The sequence below is a fragment of the Rattus norvegicus genome, chromosome 17 (assembly GCF_021556685.1).
Source record: "Rattus norvegicus strain SHRSP/BbbUtx chromosome 17, alternate assembly SHRSP_T2T, whole genome shotgun sequence".
Taxonomy (NCBI): domain Eukaryota; kingdom Metazoa; phylum Chordata; class Mammalia; order Rodentia; family Muridae; genus Rattus; species Rattus norvegicus.
The window spans coordinates 55481868-55502672 of record NC_141550.1 but is presented as its reverse complement, the minus strand read 5'-3'; the positions used below and the strand labels follow the sequence as shown (position 1 = coordinate 55502672).

At 40.2% G+C, this 20805-nt stretch overlaps 1 long non-coding RNA gene across 2 annotated transcripts in view; it reads right to left on the bottom strand.

Moving 5' to 3' along the window:
* LOC148000195 (uncharacterized) overlaps positions 1–20805 on the bottom strand; it is a 279681-nt gene that overhangs the window by 218516 nt on the left and 40360 nt on the right. For both annotated transcript variants that reach the window (XR_015641703.1, XR_015641704.1), the window contains exon 2: positions 12942–13081. This is a non-coding gene — a long non-coding RNA (uncharacterized LOC148000195). The remainder of the gene's footprint in view (positions 1–12941; positions 13082–20805) is intronic.

Genomic DNA, 20805 nt, shown 5'->3' with positions numbered 1-20805 from the left:
TACTGGCCCTTTAAGTTGGGAATCTTCACTCTCTTCTATAGCTATTATTCTTAGGTTTTGTTTTCTCATTGTGTCCTGAATTTCCTGGATGTTTTGGATTAGGAGCATTTTTGTGTTTTACATTTTCTTTGATGGTTGTTTCAATGTTTTCTATGGTATCTTCTGCCCCTGAGAGTCTCCCTCCTATCCCTTGTATTCTGTTGGTGATGCTTGCATCTATGACTCTTGATCTCTTTCCTAGCATTTCTATCCTCTGTATTGTCTCCCTCTGTGATTTCTTTATTGTTTCTATTTCCATTTTAGATGTTGGATGGTTTTGTTCAATTCTTTTACCTGTTTGGTTGTGTTTTCCTGTAATTCTTTAAGACATTTTTTGTGTTTCTACTTTAAGGGCTCCTACTTGTTTACCTGCCTTGTCCTGTATTTCTTTAATGGAGTTATTTATGTCCTTCTTAAAGTCCTCTATCATCATCATGAGATGTGATTTTTAAATCCAGATCTTGCTTTTCCGTTGTGTTGGGATATCATGTATATGCTTTGGTGGGAGTACTGGACTCTGATGATGTCAAGTAGTCTTTGTTTCTGCTGTTTAGGTCCTGCCCTTGCCTCTTGCCATCTGGTTGTCTCTGGTATTAGCTGGTCTTGCTGTCTCTGACCATGGTTTGACCCTCCTCTAAGTCTTTGTATCAGCACTCCTTGAGACCGGCTTCCTTCCAGCGGGATCTGGGTGCAGAGAACTGTGTCACAAGATCAGCTCAGAGCACAGGCAGACACCAGAAGGATCCTGCCCCAGACTGTTACTGTGTTCCTGTGTCCTGAGAGCTCCAGTCAGGTCCCTCAGAGCAGAAGTGGTGGTTTTATCTCTGCTCTCAGGTGTGTCAGACCTCCTAGAGCCTGGCTTTAAGTTCCGGGTGCAGGCGGGGACTAGAAGAATCTTGTCCCTGACTGTCCCTAAGTTCCCGTGTGTAGAGGACTCTAGGTAGGTTCCTCTTGGGCCAAACAGTGAGTAGAAGTCGTGGTCTCCCCTGAGATCTCAGGATTGTTTGCACTTATGATAGTCTAGCCCTCTTCCCCATGTTATTTGGGTACAGAGAGCTGTGGGACCGGGTCAGCTCAAGGCACAGGTAGAGATCAGAAGGATCCTGTTCCATACTGCTCTGGGTTTCCTGTGTCCTGAGTGCTCCAGGCAGGTCCCTGGGAGCAGAAATGGTGATCTTACCTCTGCTCTCAGGTGTGTCAGAGCTCCTGGAGACTGGCTTTCAGCTCTGGGTGCAGGCCAGAAGGATCTTCTCTGAGTCTTGTTTATTTATGTTTATCAACCCCCTAAAATTGCAAATGCCTCCAAATCCAACAAATAGAAAACAGGAAGTTAAATTTCTACAAGATACAATGTCACTAGAAAACTAGTAGTCTAGTGAAAATGTGGTGTGTGTGTGTGTGTGTGTGTGTGTGTGTGTGTGTGTGTGTAATAATTGTGGGAGAGATGGCACAGTGAATAAGAACACAGGTCATTAGTCCAGGGAACTCTAGTTTGAGTTCTTACACCTATAGGTGGCTAAAAACAACAACAACAACAACAACAACAACAGCAACAACAACAACCTGGCCCTCCTATTCCAGGGGATTTAACGCCCTGTTTAGGCCTCTGTGGCACCAAAAATACATGTGGTCCACAGGCATTCCTTTTTTTTTCTTTTTTTTTTTTTGAAGCTGGGGACCGAACCCAGGGCCTTGCAGTTGCTAGGCAAGCGCTCCTCCACTGAGCCAAATCCCCAACCCCATCCACAGGCATTCCTATGGGTAAAACACTAAAGTCAACAACAACAACAAGAACAACAACAACCTCCAATCATAAGGACTGTTAAAGACTCACTCTGTTATGGAAATCTGTGCATAGGCAGACATCATTCAGTCATGTAGTTTGTATGACTAGAACAAATCTTTTTGAAGCTTTAGAAAAGCCCTTAAACAAACCTCTCTCACTTCTATTTGATCTGAATCTGACCAGAATAATCATCTTGCTATCATCAATTTTCTCAATTCAGAGTAGATATATTGATTACACAACTTTAATGCAGCACTAAAGTCAATGCCTGCCAATGAGTTAAATTTCTTACAAATATGTGAACCAATATGATATCATAACTAGTTCAAATTAAAACACACACACACACACACACACACACACACAAACACATTGGTAAATATGCTAACACCTTTGTAAACACAATAACACACACCAGTGAACATATTACACACAAGCAGACAGAGAAATAAAAAGCACTGAAATGACTTAGAAAAAAAATGGGGGAAGCCACCCAGATTACCCTGCCTTCACAGTGTAGGCTGCACAGATGGGTACCACTATGATGAAAAAATACATGATGGAGAGATAGAAAAAAGAGAACAAATAGAGCTGTATCGTGTGCTGTGGAGAGAGGCAGAACTGGACACACAGGATATAATGGGCTGATGAGAGTGGATTGCACTGCCACCTAAGGTCATGATAAAGTCCGTCTGTGCTGCCAGCTCAGTCTAAGTATGCAAGCTACTGCAGCTGGGGATCTGTGCTGATGTCTGTTCCTGATTCGATCTTTTGGAAGTGGGTTAGTCCTGGAAGTGCTATCTTTGTGAATCTAAAGTATAGCAAGTCAATAAGGACACTATTAACAACTGGGCCATCTAGGCCTGCATTTTATTCATCATTCCATCCAAAGGGGCCCAGCAGTGTTCATGCTGCTTCAGTCCAGATGTCAAATCCTATGCTGGCCAGTGCAGGCTGTTACAGGGCTCAGAGGTTTAGAGAAGAAATTGGCACTCATGGTTCTAACAGGATTTATTTATTTATTTATTTACTTACTTACTTACTTACTTACTTACTTAAAGACTCATATTTTTTCCTTATAAACACAATTTCTGTGTATGTAGTCCTGGCTGTATTAGAACTTGCTTTGTAGACTAGGCTAGCCTTGAAAGATTCAAAGATCCACCTGCCTCTTCCTCTTGAGTGTTGGGATTAAAGGTATGTGTCACCACTACCAGGTCTGGCACATTTTTAAACTGAAGATTTATCTCAATTTGTAAAATTAAAAAAGTTGGGTTTATTATTTTTGTTTTGATTTGTCTTTTTTGTTTTATTATATATCAACAACCCAAAAATTATATAAGAACTCTTGAGGAAACTTGGGTGACCCATATCCTTGAAGCAGGATAGGCAATGTTTCCATAAGTTCCAACTTATACTGGTCCATTCATTGACGATCTCTATAAAACATCTTTAAGATGACTAAACCCATATTTTGATAATTTTGAAGCAAATAATCATGAACCATGGAAAGAAATACACAGTACTTGGGTAAAATCTGAGTGAGATGCTCCTAAATGAACTCAGAAAAGATAACAAATGAGTCTTTTTTTTTAAATGAAGATATGATAGAAACTCTTTGTCTCTGTCTCTCTTGTCTGTTTCTCTGTCTGTCTGTGTCTGTGTCTGTCTCTGTCTCTCTGTCTCTCTCTGTGTCTCTCTGTGTGTCTCTCTGTGTGTCTCTCTCTGTGTCTCTCTCTGTGTCTCTCTCTCTCTCTCTGTCTCTCTCTGGATCCTGGCAATTTGGGGGAAGATAATGATTCAAGAACAGTATCCTAAAGGGAGATAGCTATTTAAGAGAAGATAGAGCAAAGGTAGTGATCAAAGAGATACTTAGAGGAAGTGATATTAATCCTTTAGTCTTTGATCAGTGGATTGCCAGACTAAAGGATCCAAAAAGGAATTGCCAAGAGAAAATAGAAAAGAAAGGATAGGATAGCACAGAAGGCAAACTGGTAGGAGGGTCAGAAACAGCTGTGCATGAAAGCAACAAGCAAGAGTTCAGACCATGGTGAGAAAAACCAGACCAGGAGTCAGTAGTGAAGACAAAGAGAAAGAGAATGTGGAGCCTTTCCATGAGAACAAATTGGAAAAGGAGGCATTGGCTATTAAGAAAATGGTATGGAGAACTTCGTACTAACAAGTTAGTATGAAGAACTTGGATACTCTGGCCACCTGGGGTTCTGGTGAGAAGGGGTGACTAAGAAGAGAGCTGTTGCTGTGAAAGCTTCTTCTCAAACAGGACAGCCAGGTCAGTTTCCCCTCTGAGTCTTGTCTCTGAAATAGATCATATAATTTGCAATAGGGTCTTACCTTTCACTACTGGGGCAACCATGGGCAGTAGTAATAGTCTATAATGTTTTCTGATTCTCTTGCACAACTCTGACAAAAAACTCTGAAGAGAGATTTTCATGCCTGATATAATGTTTTTTGGTAAAGGGTCTTTGGCTCTTTGAGGGTGCATTGTCAGAAAATAAGGGAAATTTATAATTAATATATATGTATGTATACTTAGAGAGTAAAATGTATTATAAGTACTTTTTAGGTAAATATTTAATAGTTTGCTTCCTTATGATTTTTTCCAGACATCCTTGCTATTATTTTACCCTTTCCCATCCTTCTTTTGTATTTATTTCCCCCCTCTAATTAGAATACCCATTTTCCTAATTTCCTGATGCATATGAGCCACAGCAGCTTGGTAGATAGCCCAAAGGGAGCAGCAGTACCATGCATTCCTTAGTGGTAAGCAGATTTGTTATTAGATCTAAAACTCCCTAAACAGGTTTCCCCCTGGTACTGGAAAACCAGCCAACTATCCAGGACTTGTGAAGTAATTAATCTTGAAGGAGGGCCTGCGACTGTCACTTTACTTAACCAGCATCACCCTTAACTATGTGTCCATTCATTCACAGCTAGTGCAGTATTCACACTTGATCAAAAGAATTTCTCTTTGCAACCAAGACAATTAGAGTAAAATCAGAACCCAGGATTAATGTTTGCTTTGCAACATGATTTGAAATAGTTAATGCGTAATCTATCACCACATGATTCGTACACCAACCTTTTGGGAATATAATTAACTGGGAATTTAAATCACCTATTCCTTTCATAGTCAAACAAAGAACAAGTTCCATGGCCATATTCTTCCAAGATATTTTCATTTCTTTGGGATTTTTGCTGTTTTTTTAGCTTTAATAATATTTAGGTCTTGAATCTTCAATGATAATTCTTTGTGTTATTAACAGTTTTCTGGAATGAATTCTGTTACATATAAATACTACTAAAAAGCAGTTGTTTTAAAAACATGGCATCACTACAAATAGAATATTTTGAATTCTACTAGAAAAATGATTTTATTTGTAGAGTGAATCCTTTAGGGAGTAATGGTTTTAATTTGGTTGGAAGAGTCTGTGCTGATAAGCCTTGTGATTTTGCAGTTATTGGATGAATGGGAACCATATTATAAAGTGCTTAAAGATCTATGTCCCACTAGGTGAGTTGATCTGCGCCATATTCCAATCCATCAGATAGGTAAACTGAGGCACAGGAAGAAAGAAAATATTTTGGGTTTACTGTTAGTCAAAACCACTCAAGCAAATAACATACAAAAGTGCCTGTCTTCCATTTCCCCTTGCTCCTGTTCCCCTTCTCTCCTTCCCTGCCTTCTTTCTCCTCTCCTTCTCCAGTTCCATGCCATTGGTCTTCTGTTGGCTCTCTCTATGTGTGTGCATGGATATGTGCACATGAATTTAGTTGTTTGGGAAGGCCAGAGGCATTGGGTTCCCTGGAGAGGGAATCACAGACAGTTGTGATATGGGCATTGGGAATTGGGTATGGGTCCTCTGCAAGAGCAGCAGACACTCTTAACTTCTGAGTCAGCTCTACAGGCCTAGGTTTAAACCTTTTTTTTTTCTTGAAGGTGAGAACTGAACCCAGGGCCTTGCGCTTGCTAAGCAAGTGGTCTACCACTGAGCTAAATTCCCAACCCCAGGTTTAAACCTTTTATTTTCTTTATTGTCACTTTACTTCTTTCAATTTCTGTATGAAACACACAAATAACATCTTTGAGATGAAGGGATCACCTTCTTGGAGGCCAGAGTAAAGGCATTATGAACTGTATGACGCATAGGCTGGCATTATGACTGATCCAAGAAGCCCTTTACGTAGTAGAAGACATGGACAAAGTCCTAGTGTCTGTAATCACTACTAAATAGGTACAGTTTTAAAAAATATTTCTTCAGTTATGTTTTGGTAAACCTCAACTTCCTGAGAATGAATATTTACAAATGATCCTAAAGGCTGATCCAGGTCATGCTGCAGAACGGTGCAAATCTAAGTGAGTTTTACAGGAAATGCCACATAATTTGATGTTCCTCATTATTTGGTGATGTGGGTTGCAGTTGAACTCTCCGTTCAGTGGGGCAAATGTGGATACATTTAATAGTGTACTTCGTGCAAAAATGAATTGAGAAGCCAATTTGGAGTGAAAACCTAGGGCATCTGAGGATCCATTTCTGATACCTATTTAGGCATAGAGAGGATGAACTGAGTCACCAGTGAAAATTCTGGGGGAGGGGACCCTAAAATAATTTCTTCTGACTATGCTCCATCTTATCTTGCCACGCTGTGGGTGACAGAGCCTGTCCTCGTTATCTTATGCCCAACCATGAGCCCTTGTGTAGGAGAAGTGAGAAAAGTGAAGTCTGTGGTGTGATTTTGATTGTCATGTGGGAAGAGGATGAAACGACTCCCTCCTTGGGGGCCAGGAATCTGAGTGTGCAGGCCTTTAGAGATGGATCCAGGGCACACAAGGCACTCTCTTCTCTGCCTGACAGCTGAGAGCCCACCTCCTACTTCCTTGGCCACAAACACACATTTTTAATAAGACATCAGCTGAGCAGCAGAATAGTGGATATGGCTTTTAATTGCATTATGCTTTCCTTAAACTCTGGTCTTTGCTTTCAAGTAAAAGCAATACTTTGGGGTTTAGAAGGGAGCTCTTTCCATAGGCAGTCTCCAAATTTCACATTAAAAATTCCGATGAATATATTAATCACATCATCAACTTTTATTGTAGGATCCCCCTTTCTCCCAGGATCCAAGCCTCATTGATCCAAAGCCTTTGTCCTACTGCTAAGATAGAGTTACCTCTGGAGATACCCAATAAAGTAATTAATAACTCTTTTCAAAAAGGACACTGAATGCTTGACCATCTTTTTGAAGGAGATCCTAGTTTCTAAACTTTCAAAGAGGCATTGCCATTGTTTGGTATTTCCACAAAAACAGGAGATTTAAGAATTGGTTCCAGCTGTGTATGTGGTGCAGGATGGCCTTGTCTGGCATCAATGGGAGGGGAAGCCGTGGGTCCTGTGATGGCTTGATGCTCCAGTGTAGGGGAATGATAGGGTGATGGGGAGGGAGTAGACATGTGGGTGGGGGAGCACCCTTGTGGAGGCAGGAGGAGTGGGGGTTTTCTGGGGAGCAAACTGGGAGGGGATAACATTTGAAATGTAAATAAACAAAATAAACAATATAAAAAGATTCTAGAGCACGACAGAGACTCAGGGTACCAATGTCTACTGACTAGCTCCAAGTGAAAGGCCAGGAGGATACAACATCCAGTTCCCCCTTGTTCTCTCCAATATCCATTCAGATTCTAGTCTAAGATATAATTCTGTTGTAAGACACCTCAATGAAGAGACTTACCACGAAGTGCATGAGAGTTCATGAAAGGCTTTAGAGATCGTTCTGCTAAATAGAGCTCTTTCTGTAGTCAGTTAGACTCCTAGATGAGCTGACATTCGGCATTCCTAGACATCTGCCTCTCATTCATCTTTTGAGCACATTCAGAGCAAATTGAACCCCCCAGACACTGTTGACAAAATTGGAAACTAAATATTTTGGTTCCTTCCCCCCTCGTGATCATTCATACCCTAATATGAATCTGTTGACATAAATAGTATAAAGAGAAGGAGGAAAGCCCAGGGTTACCCAGTAGGAAAACTGACCCAATGACTTGTCACTCTGGAAATAGACTAGAGCTAAGAACAATTCCTGGACACTTCCTGTGGATAGAGACCAGTATCTCACTTTGGTTTTGGTAAAGTAGAAACATATCAAACATAAGGCAGGGTTCCAAGATTGGCATGCAAAGCAAACACATAATTGAAAAACAAACAAAACAAAAATCTTCTCCAGTATGCCTATAGGTTGAAAGTATCTTTTTTGTGAGTGTGACTGCAGATCATCAAACATTTGTTCTCCTGTTCTTGGGCATATGCATTGCCAGAGAACTAGAGGTGTTCACAGCATTGCATTGCTCTCTTTCCTTGAAGTGAGCATATAGTTCAGTCCCACATATTAAATATATATATGCTATGCTATAATTATACTGTAAGTAGAAAAGTTATGAACATGGGAGACTTGAACAAGGAAACAACAGCATCCATCAGAAAGTGCAGTGGACAAGCATACTTCTAGAAATAATTTTGTATTGAAACAAGACAAAAAATTACACGTACTCAACTCCCATTGTGGAGTGAAGTCATGAGATCTTTAAAAGAAGTTTAAGCAGAAACTAACAAAGTTCTTGAGACATTTTATTAAGATTTGCTAACTGGTATGGAGGCCCAGTTCTTCTGTTGTGGCAATGATTCTTTGCCCCACCCCCCAAAAATGTTGAGATTTCAAAAGGATTAGTATTTACTTCCCATGTCTACACTTAGTGTCTTGGTAACTGCTTGATTCCTGTGGTTCTAGACACCATATGTAGTCTGATGGTTTTGAAAATGTGCCATGGCCCAGGATTTGAGACTCACATATCAATTACCTACTCAATATGTTCACTTGGATTCAATAAGTACATTGGACAAATATTTCTACTTACATCATGGTTGTTCTTTCAGAATGCCCACAAATATTAATGGTATCAGAGCGTCCTGGACCAGGCCACTGATGCCTTCCTTAGACATCTGATACTCTTCTCTAACTGGTCCCCTTTCTCTTACCCTTCCCTCTCACGAATTCTTTTTTCCCTACTGCTTCAAGATGCTTTTTAAGGTTATCCCCTTTATTCAAAAGAATTCAGATAGGTTTCTACTGTGACCAGAATATACTCTAATTTTTTAAATGGCTTTCAAGATGTCTGAAATCTGGTCCCTGCCACATTTTTTATTACTTGGGGCTCTTTTTGGAATCCCAGTTCACTTCAGTGTCCTTTGTTCCTTAGAACCACACTAAATTCTTAACCTCACAGCAACATTTTAATCTGTTATTCCCTCGAGCCTGTAACCACCTTCTACAGTTTTAATTCAGCTGGCTCTAAGCCTAAAAAGCTGTGCATACAGAAGAGGGAGAATGTAATTAGAAGAGCTAACCAAGTCTTACTTCACACTTCAGCTCTTTACACCGTGGATGAAACCCACACTGGGAAGAAGGGAAAAGTTGTTTAAGTAAAGTTTTTGCTTGGACCTTTTACCTTCAGGCATTTGAACAAAGCCACTATAGAATTTGACCAAGGTTTATTGAAAGATAAAGCTGGGAAATTCACTGTAGCATAGCTGAAGATAAAAGCTGGGAAGAAATTAGAGAAAGTCAGAAACATTTCATATGTATAATGCCTCTGGCTGATGTTTCTCAACAAATCAGGTTCTATGGTCAAGGTGGGGTGGCAGGCACCAGAAGCATACATCACACCCTTAACCACATTGACAAGTGACAGTCATTCTAGAGTCAGTCTTTTCCTTTAAATTTCCCCTATTTCTCCCTATCTCCTTCCTTCCCTCCTTCCCCCCACCCCATCCCTTTCCTTCTATGAGTGGTGCTTGCACATATGTGCATGCATGTGTATGCATGTATGAATGTGTGTGTGCATGTACGTGTCTCTCTCTCTCTCTGTGTGTATGTGTGTGCGCGCACACGCACATATGATCACCCACACATATATATATATGTATATATATACATACACACACACACACACACACACACACACACACACACACACATATATATATATATATATATATATATATATATATATATATGGATGACAGAGGCTGGCAATGAGTATGTCCCTCTATTGTGCTCTTCTTTATTTTGTGAGGTAAGTTTTCTTGCTGAGCTTGAATCTCACAGTTTTAACTCGACTGGCTGGCCATCAAGGCGTCCATGACCCACCTGTCTTTATGTGCCCAGTATTGGGGCTGCAGGTGAACACAACTGCACTCAGATTTTATATGAGTACCAAGAATCTAGATTCAGCTGTTTACTCACCAAGACATTCCTCCAGACCCTTCCTTAAGTTTCTTTTAATGAAATGCTTCTGAAAATATTACAAGAATATTCCATACTTTAACCAAGAATCATTATGCATGGGGCAATAAAATGGTTTTCAAAATGAGGATAGTTGAAAATGAAATATTCATGCCTATACTAAAATAAAATAAAGTATAAATGTTACAACTGATCGAGGTGAGAATTTGCTACATGAACAAGTCATGAATGGAAAAATCCTTTGAAAGAAACTCTGTAAGTATCAGATCTAGCAAGTTACAGGGTGGAGTATAATTCTTGTAAATATGAATTGGAAACACAAGAGCACAAGTCAGAAGAGTTCCTGCCATAAAACCCATCATAATTCATTTGTTCTAATCCAGTTCAATTAGTAGCAACTAAGAAACAGAACAATTGAAGAAAGAATAAAGGAAAAACACGACAAAGTTTTTCTCGGAAATATTACTGAACTCAAATGTATTGAGAATTAGATGTGTGTAACTTCCAATGCATAACTGATACTCTTTCAGACTGAACAGAATAAAATTTTGACTTGCAAATCCCTGTGGAGAGGAAAATAAAAACTTCAGCATTAATGTTGGTCAAGAGTCTCTGTGAGCTGGAAACATCAGAACACTTTTACTTTAGACAAAAGTTGTTTACCATCTACCAAAACTACTAGAAAAAGGAGACTATGAATCTGAAAGAGGGGGAGAGAGGGAGAGGAGGAAGGCAGAATGGTGTGATTATATTATATCAATGATAAAAATAATTTTCAAGACGAAAGTTGTTTTCAAGTATAGGGAAAGATTCTTAAAGCAGGACAATGGTGTGCCAACCAGATGACATCAATTCCATCCCCAGGGCCCAGAGAAGGAGAAAATAACACACACACACACACACACACACACACACACACACACACTCACACAGACACACACACACACTCACACACACAGACACACACAGAGACACACACATACACTCACACAGACATACACACACCACACCACACACACACGAGACACACACACAGACACACACACACTCACACAGACACACACACACCACACCACACACACACAGACATACACACAGACATACACACACACAGACACACACACTCACACTCACACACACAGACACACACAGACACACACACAGACACACAAACACACTCACACAGACACACACACCACACCACACACACACAGACATACACACACAGACACACACATACACTCACACACACACAAACACACACACACACACTCACACTCACACACACAGGCACACACAGACACACACACACACACACTCACACACACACTCACACACACACTCACACACAGACACACACAGACACACACACACTCACACACAGACACACACACTCACACACACACACTCACACACACACTCACACACAGACACACACAGACACACACACACTCACACACACACTCACACACACACTCACACACACACTCACACACACACACTCACACACACACAGAGACACACACACAGACACACACACTCACACACACAGACACACACAGACACACATACACAGACACACACACTCACACATTTAAGAAAAACGGCTGTTTAGTTATCCGATGGACTCTTTAGTACATCAAATGTTCTTAATAAAGTAACTAGTTCCATTCTGCGGTTTTTCTTTAATTTTTTAAGCTTGGGAACATAAAAGCATAAAAATATTCATGAAATAAATTATTGTGTATTTATTTACTTTTCATTTAAAAGCACAAATATGTCTGTGTTCAAAAACCATTTAGAAACCATGCACTAGGACACAATAATTTCAGTAATTTTCAAGTATTAGCTTTTATCGATTAAATATCAAGTTAAATTTCCATAATTTGAAAAACGTACTTTTTCATATTTTGAAATCTCAACCTCATTAGTTTTCACCATTATTCTTGTATTAGATTAGCACACACAGATCTTAATATAACCAAGAAAAAAATATCAGTTTTCTCCTTTTTCCTTAGAAATAGAACCTCCATTTTCTTAACTGATGAGCTAATTCATTCCAATTTCCCAGGCAGCTAGGTTTAGTCATGTGATTGCAGTCAAAGCCAGTGAGAGTCAAACTGAAGTACTTATTGAAACATCTGGTAAGTGTTCTTTGAGAGAGTCATGCACACCTTTCCAGTTCCCTCTTCCCAGTGACACAACATTGGGAGCAGTGTAGCCAATCTTGCACTCCGCAACTTCAGAGAAGTTGACTGAGTAACCACTTGAGAGGAAGAGATCTTCTCTTTTTCCTTAGTGATAAAACATTGAGGCCACACTGGGTTTCAAGGAGGTACAAGTGGCTGATGAAAAGCAGACCAGCTTCCTCCAAAGAACTTCCCAGGGAGTCAAACAGCCCAAAGCTGTCTTCCCTCAGGGGCTCCTGGTTGAGTGTAGACCTTGCCTTTTCTGGGATGGGAAAGGAAGACTGTATGTAATGTGGAATGTTTTTAAGTCTGAGTGTGGGGATGACTTACCTGGAGGGAGAGCAACCTTTAACAAATTCCTGGGCTAAATATTAAGGATGACTGGGAGATTACCATAAATGGAGAAGATACTATTTCCAGTGGTAAAGGGAAATGGCAGGAAATCAAGACAAACTTAGAAGTTTGGAGTAAGACAACGGAAAGCTGTATTTCCCCATGAAACTTAAGGAGCAAATCAAATCTTAATAATGAGGCAAGGAGGCAACGCTGACCTTTAGAAATAAGGGCAGTGAATGGAAAGAGAAAGTATATCACTGAGTGTCCCCAATACTCACTTGAAGCCTCTAAGACACTGTCTGTGACCAGAGGATGAGCCAGACTGAGTGACTGACTTTGGCAGTGCTTGGTAACTTGGTAAGAGGAGTCTATTGGAGTGATTCACTCGGCTGTAGAAGAATAGAAGGTCTTCAAGGCCCTAGAGGAAACCAAAGCATTGGAAGAGATGAGTGTGTTGATGACAGTAGTCAAAGCAATAGACCATGCAGTACAGACAAGTTAAGAAATTAAAGCAATGGTCTGGAAGCCTGTTTGAATAGAAGTACTGCCAAAGAAAATGTATGACTTGATCGTGTTGACTGTGGGAAGAGTCAGCTTAAAGATTGTGTGATATAAAGGGTACCTGGCAGTCATCAGGGAGCAGGGTGAATGTAGGGGTTGTAGGTGAGACTGGTACCTGGGATAAATTAAAGCAAAGATAGGAGGAGACGGTAAAAAACAAACAACAATGATAAACACTAGTAGCCTGTGAGGCTGAGGTTTGGCATACTTCTTCCTAGTGAAAGCTGAAGTCACTCAGAGCTTTGGAAGAACACTGATACATCACATCCTTATTCTAGACGGAACGGTTGTAAACTGAGACTCGATCCACTTAGACTAGAAATGAGTGAGGAAGCCAGCTGGAGCACTTTTTGCCAGTATTTTAGCTCTTTTGTAAAATCCACACAGTGTACACTCTTAAGTCTACTTAAAGTGGGTTTCATTTTTTTTAAATTACTGTGAATGAGATGCATTGAGTCCTAATTGTGATTATTTTCCTAAGAATGGTGACATCTTAGATGTTAGGGCAGGCCCTTCTATAGCCTCTGTGCTATTGATTTCTTGCTTTTTTTCTCGTTCCAGTAGAGGGCACTCAAAGCTCAAAGAAGTGTGTGCAATCTTTTTTTCAAGTGATTGTTTTCTGTAATTAAAACATATATTGTATTACAGAGGAGAAATTCTGCATTAATACGAACTTAATTACTGGTCACACATGCACATTTCATAGAATGAGAAATGATTGTATAAATAATTGAGTGAATACTGCTCTCCCTAACATATTGTATGGTCACCAAGCATGAGCTAGAAGCAGAAAGGGTAGACAGACATTTCCACACCTGCAAAAGACACCTGAGCCTCAAGTTCCATCTCACTCTTATTTAGACTTCTCTAAGAATGTTTTCAATAAAACTAGGAATAGTCTTGCAACTCCTAGACACATCTTCAGAGAAAACTCCCAAAAGAGAGAAGTGTGGACTGTAGAAAGCTGCCCATGGCAGAAACACTTTGAGAGAATGAGCTTCTGGGGAACATGGACAAAGTCATAGTAGACAGTCCACTGGGAGTGCTTAGGTGTATTTCCAGAAGACTGTGTGCTTTAAAGGACTGGGGAAATGGCAGTGTTGTCAGTATCGGAGTGGAGACTATCCCTAAGCACAGGATTAGCCATGCTTCTTCTGTAGTGATTCTATGATGGCCTTCTGCAGTCACAGTCTAGAAAAGTGGTCCATGTTGGTGGCACAGAGGTCTGAGCAACTATGCAAAGAGAACTTTTCTAAAGTACATTACTACTAACATGGCATTATAAAAGACACTGAGAATGTCCTAACATCAATAATGAAAATTCTCCAACTTTGGGGTTGTAGATAAAATATAGGTGTCATTGTTGAGCATGTCCTGCCTTGCTGCGTATGATCTGGAGATGAGCAGCAGCTATTTGCTTGGTTGTTCTTGTGCTTAGCCCTGTGGTATTAATGTTATCTGTTCTTCTAAATGATAAACTACAAGATTGAATTTGGTTTCTGACCTCTGACTAAATACTTCCTCTCACCTGGTGAGGGAATTGCCTTGTTTAATACTATAGGAACAAGCATAAGGAAAACAGTGGAATCCAAGTGGATGACAGAGGCAAAAAAGCAAAATCAAAATGCAGCAAAATCAACAAACAAAATGAAAACCCAACAAATTCAAATTTCTTGTGAGACAGCACCTCTCTCTCTCTCTCTCTCTCTCTCTCTCTCTCTCTCTCTCTCTCTCTCTCTCTTTCTTATAGTCAAGGGATCTTACTCCTCTGATTTTGATACCTTTTCTCTTTGAGTCTCAATGACTCCTTCTGCACTTCAACTAAATAAGCTCCAGCCTTTGCCTTTAGGGAAGGAAGAGCTATGTTTCGATGAGGACACATTCTTCTGTCTGTGTCGAAAGACATAGCCATAGGCTAAAGAGGTGGCTCAGCAATTAAAAGCACTGGCTCCTCCTCCTCCTCCTCCTCCTCCTCGTCCTCTAAAAGATTTATTTATTTTATGTATGTGAGCATACTGTAGCTGTCTTCAGTCCCACCAGAAGAAGACATCTGATCCAATTACAGATGGTTGTGGTTGCTGGGAATTGAACTCAGGACATCTGGAAGAATAGTCAGAGCTCTTAACCACTGAGCCATCTCTCCAGCCTCTACTGGCTCCTCTTCTACAGGACCCAAGTTTGGTTTCCAAATCCCTCATAGTAATCCACAACCCCCCGTAAATCCAACCCTAGGGGACTCAATGTCACTTTAAGACCCCAAGAACAACTACATTAATGCTTATGGACCCTTCCTCCCAAACAAACACAAGTTAAAATAAAGTATTTGACCAGAAACACACACACACACACACACACACACACAGAGAGAGAGAGAGAGAGAGAGAGAGAGAGAGAGAGAGAGAGAGAAAGCCAGAAGAGTTCAGCCATGACTTAGTGTTGCCAGCTTCCCTGTCATATTCGCACTCTCCCCACCTTTTCTCTTCAAGGTCTAAAGGTGGCTCAGAGTTTCATAATATCATATAGTAACATTCAGAGACAAAACAGTCTGTACTTATTTCTTATGAGCAAAACCTTTGTTCTATAATTTCCAAGATTTCACCTTCCTGGGAAGAATGCCGTGATGTGTCCAAACATGTAAGTCACTGCTGTAAGAAATATCAACTATCATCCTGGAGTGATCAAATCCCTGAGGGAGGCCAGAGGAAGTCCTAGTCCACTGAAGAATAACAGGTGACTATGACCAAAAGAAGGTTTTAGCAGAGCAACCTGGTAACTAGTTGTTGCGCATTCCCTCAACCCATTTGTAAATGTGTAGGAACTGTCGCTCGTATTAAAAACTAAATGGCTGACTGACTAACTTCTAACACACACATAAATAACTCTATTAGCTGACACTGTCCTCTACATTATGGTCTGAAAATCATCCCCTTTGGAACATATTCTCAGTTTGGTCAAAGGCTGATGTAACACACAAGACTGATGTTGCAAACCCAAAGCTACTTCGACTTAATTAGCTCCTTATCACTGTGAGTAATGGAGGTCCAGGATACAGATGTTGTCAAAGACTCATTCCTGACACTTTCATAAATGGCAATGGTAGGGGCAGAATGGACTGTAGCACTATCAAACATATTATGTCCAGATTAAAAACTTCATGCACTCTGTTTTTCTAGTCCCCGCGGCTGGCTAAATTGATTCTGAAGAGAGTCAGAAACCCCTTTCCAAGTTCCTCCCATTTTCCATGTCAAGGGATCAATTCAAGATGCTGCTTCACAGGGCTACCGCAATGATCTCTTGTTCTTTAATTTTTTTTTATTTTCATACTTTCACTTTTATTAAATTTTTATAAAGTATGATGGGAACATGAGAGAAGGTAGTATCACTTCAGAAGTGGATGTTGAAGTAAATGACTTTGATAACTTTGAACTTAAAATTTTTTCCTTTTTTATTGGATATTTTTTATATACATATCAAATGTTATTCCCTTTCCTAGTTTCCCATCCACAAGCCCCCTACTCCATCCGCCTCCCCTTCTTCTATAAGGATGTTCCCCCTCACCAACCACCCCCCCTTCCCGCCTCCCAGCCCTGACATTCCCCTATACTGGGGGGATCCAGCCATGACAGGACCAAGGACTTCTCCTCCAATTGATGCCTAACAAGACCATCCTCTGCTGCATATGCAGCTAGAGCCATGGGTCAGTCCATGTGTAGCATTTGGGTAGTTGTTTAGCTCCTGGAAGTTCTGGTTGGTTGGTGTTGTTCTTATGGGGTTGCAAGCGACTTCAGCTGCTTCAATCCTTTCTCTAATTCCTCCAACGGGGATCCCATTCTCAGTTCCATGGTTTGCTGCTAGCATTTGCCTCTGTATATGTAATGCTCTGGCTGAGCCTCTCAGGAGACAGCTATATCAGGTTCCTATAAGCATGTACTTCTTGGCTTCAACAATATTGTCTAGTTTTTGTGGCTGTATATATATGGGCTGGATCCCCAGGTGGGGCAGGCTCTGAATGACCATTCCTTTAGTCTCTGCTCCAAACTGTGTCTCCATATTCCCTCCCCTGAATATTTTTTGTTCCCCCTTTTAAGGAGGACTATAGCGTTCCCTCTTTGGTTGTCCTTTTCTTGAGCTGAATGTGGTTTGTGGATTGTATCTTGGGTAATTCGAGCTTTTGGGCTAATATCCACTTATCAGTGAGTGCATACCATGTGTGCTTTTTTTGTGGTTGGGCTACCTCACTCAGGATGATATTTTCTAGTTCCATCCATGTGTCTATGAATTTCATGATGTCATTGTTTTCAATAGCTGAGTAGTACTCCATTGTGTAGATGTACCACATTTTCTGTATCCATTCCTCTGTAGAAGGGCATCTGGGTTCGTTCCAGCTTCTGGCTATTATAAATAAGGCTGCTATGAACATAGTAGAGCATGTGTCTTTATTGTATGTTGGAGCATCATTTGGGTATATGCCAGGTGTGGTAGAGCTGGGTCCTCAGGTAGTGCAATGTCTAATTTTCTAAGAAACCTCTAGACTGATTTCCAGAGTGGTTGTACCAGCTAGCAATTCCACCAGTAATGGAGGAGTGTTCCTCTTTCTCTATATCCTTGCCAACATCTGCTGTCACCTGAGGTTTTTGATCTTAGCCCTTCTGACTGGCATGAGGTGGAATATCAGGGTTGTTTTGATTTGCATTTCCCTGATGACTGAGGATGTTGAACATTTCTTTCTTTCTTTTTTTTTTTCCGGAGCTGGGAACCGAACCCAGGGCCTTGTGCTCGCTAGGCAAGCGCTCTACCGCTGAGCTAAATCCCCAACCCCGAACATTTCTTTAGGTACTTCTCAGACATTTGATATTCCGCACTTGAGACTTCTTTGTATAGTTCTGTACTCCACTTTTAATAGGGTTATTTGGCTCTCTGGAGTCTAACTTCTTGGGTTCTTTGTATATATTGGATATTAGTCTTCTATCTGATGTAGAATTAGTAAAGATCTTTTCCTAATCTGTTGGCTGCCATTTTGTCCTAATGACAGTGTCCTTTGCCTTACAGAAGCTTTGCAGTTTTATGAGGTCCCATTTGTTGATTTTTTGACTTTAGAGCATAAGCCATCGGTGTTTTGTTCAGGAAATTTTCCCTAGTGCCTATCTGTTCAAAGCTCTTCTCCACTTTTTCTTCTATCAGTTTTCATGTATCTGGTTTTATGTGGAGGTCCTTGATTCACTTGGACTTAAGCCTTGCACAGGGCAATTAGAATGGGTTGAATTTATTCTTCTACATGCTGACCACCAGTTGAACCAGCACCATCTGTTGAAAAATGCTGTCTTTTTTTCGACTGTATAGTTTTAGCTTTTTTGTCAAAGATCAAGTGACCATAGGTGTGTGGGTTCGTTTCTGGATCTTCAATTCTATTCCCTTGATCTACCTGCCTGTCTCTGTATCAATACCATGTAGTTTTTATCAGTATTGTTCTGCAACAAATCATCTGTCAGGAATGATGATTCCTCCAGATGTTCTTTTATTGTTGAGTATAGTTTTTGCTATCCTGGGATTTTTGTTATTTCTAATGAATTTGTAAATTGCTCTTTCTAACTGTGAAGAATTGAGTAGGAATTTTGATGGAGATTACACTGAATCTGTAGATTGCTTTTGGCAAAATGGCCATTTTTGCTATGTTAATCCAGCCAATCAATGAACATGGGAAGTCTTTCCATCTTCAGAGATCTTCTTCAAGATCTTTCTTTCTTCAGAGACTTGATGTACTTGTCATACAGATCTTCACTTGCTTTGTTAGAATCACACCAAAGTATTTTATGTTTTTTGGAACTATTACAAAGGGTGTTGTTTCCCTAATTTCTTTCTCAGCCTGTTTGTCCTTTGAGTAGAGGTAGGCTACTGATTTGTTTGAGTTAATTGTATATCCAGCCACATTGGTGAAGTAATTTATTAGGCTTAGTAGTTCTCTGGTGGAACTTTTGGGGTGACTTAAGTATACTATCATAGCATCTGCAAATATTTTGAACTCTTTCTTTCCCATTTGTATCCCTTTGACCTTCTTTTGTTGTTTAATTCTCTGGCTAGGACTTTGAGTACTATAATGAATATGTAGGGAGAAAGTGGGCAGCCTTGTCTAGTTCCTGATTTTAATGGGATTGTTTCAAGTTTCTCTCCATTTAGATTGATGTTGGCTACTGGTTTGATGTACATTGCTTTTACTATGTTTATGTATGTGCCTTGAGTTCCTGATCTTTCCAAGACTTTTAACATGAAGGGGTATTGAATTTCATCAAATGCTTTCTCAGCATCTAAGGAGATGATCATGTTTTTTTTTCCTTTGTGTTTGTTTACATAATGGATTACATTGATGGATTTCCATATATTGAACCATCTTTGCATCCCTGGGATGAAGCCTACTTGATCATGATGGACGGTCATTTTGATATGTTCTTGGATTCGGTTTTGGAGAATTTTATTGAGTATTTGTGCGTCAAGATTCCTAAGGGAAATTGGTCTGAAGCTCTGTTTCTTTGTTGTGTCTTTGTGAGGTTTAGGTATAAGCATAATTGTAGTGTCATAGAAGGAATTGGGTGGTACTCCTTTTTCTATTTTGTGGAATATTTTGGACAGTGTTGGTATGAGGTCTTCTATGAAGGTCTGATAAACCTATCTGGTCCTGGCCCTTTATTGGTTGGGGGATTTTTAGTAACTGCTTCTATTTCTTTAGGGGTTATGGGACTGTTTAGGTGCTTTATCTGATTCTGCTTTAACTTTGGTACCTGGTATTTGTCTAGAAAATTATTTATTTCATCCAGATTTTCTAGTTTTGCTGAATATAAGCTTTTGTAGTAGAATCTGATGATTTTCTGAATTTCCTCCAATTCTGTTGTTATGTCTCCCTTTTCATTTCTTATTTTGCTAATTTGGATACACTTTCTGTGCCCTCTGGTTAGTCTGGCTAAGGGTTCATCTATCTTGTTGATTTTTTTCAAAGAACCAGCCCCTGGTTTTGTTGATTCTTTGTATAGTCCTTTTTGTTGATTTGGTTGATTTCAGCCCTGAGTTTGATGATCTCTTGTTCTTTGTCTTCACAGGACAGTCTCAAAGTCCATGAGAAAAACCATGTGGTTTCTACTCTTTCACCTTTAACATCTAGTTTCATAGTGTTGTCCAGAAACTTTCCTGCTCTGGACAATGAAAGGACAATGGGGCGTTTTTTTCTAATCTGGACTGGCCTCTGCCTCTCAGTCAAGCTCAGCTGTAGTTGCACTCTGAAGTTTTGGGAAACTGTTACACTAGAAGGGCAGCTGTGTTCCTAAGTTGTAAGAGAGCTGAGGTCTGAAATACCAGAAGGTGCATCAGGATGTTCTCAACACTTAGCAGACAGGGCAAGGCAAATGTTAGCTGAGAAATGGATCCAAAAAAATCAGAGCCAGGAGAGCATGAGCAAGAGAAAGCACCTCGGGATCAAGGGAACAAATACAGAAAAGGGTGATAAGATGTGAGGCTTCAGGGAATGGGAGGTTATCTATCATGAGCATGAAAATGAAAATACTAGAGATTGGGTAGCTTGGTTCTTAAAAGCAA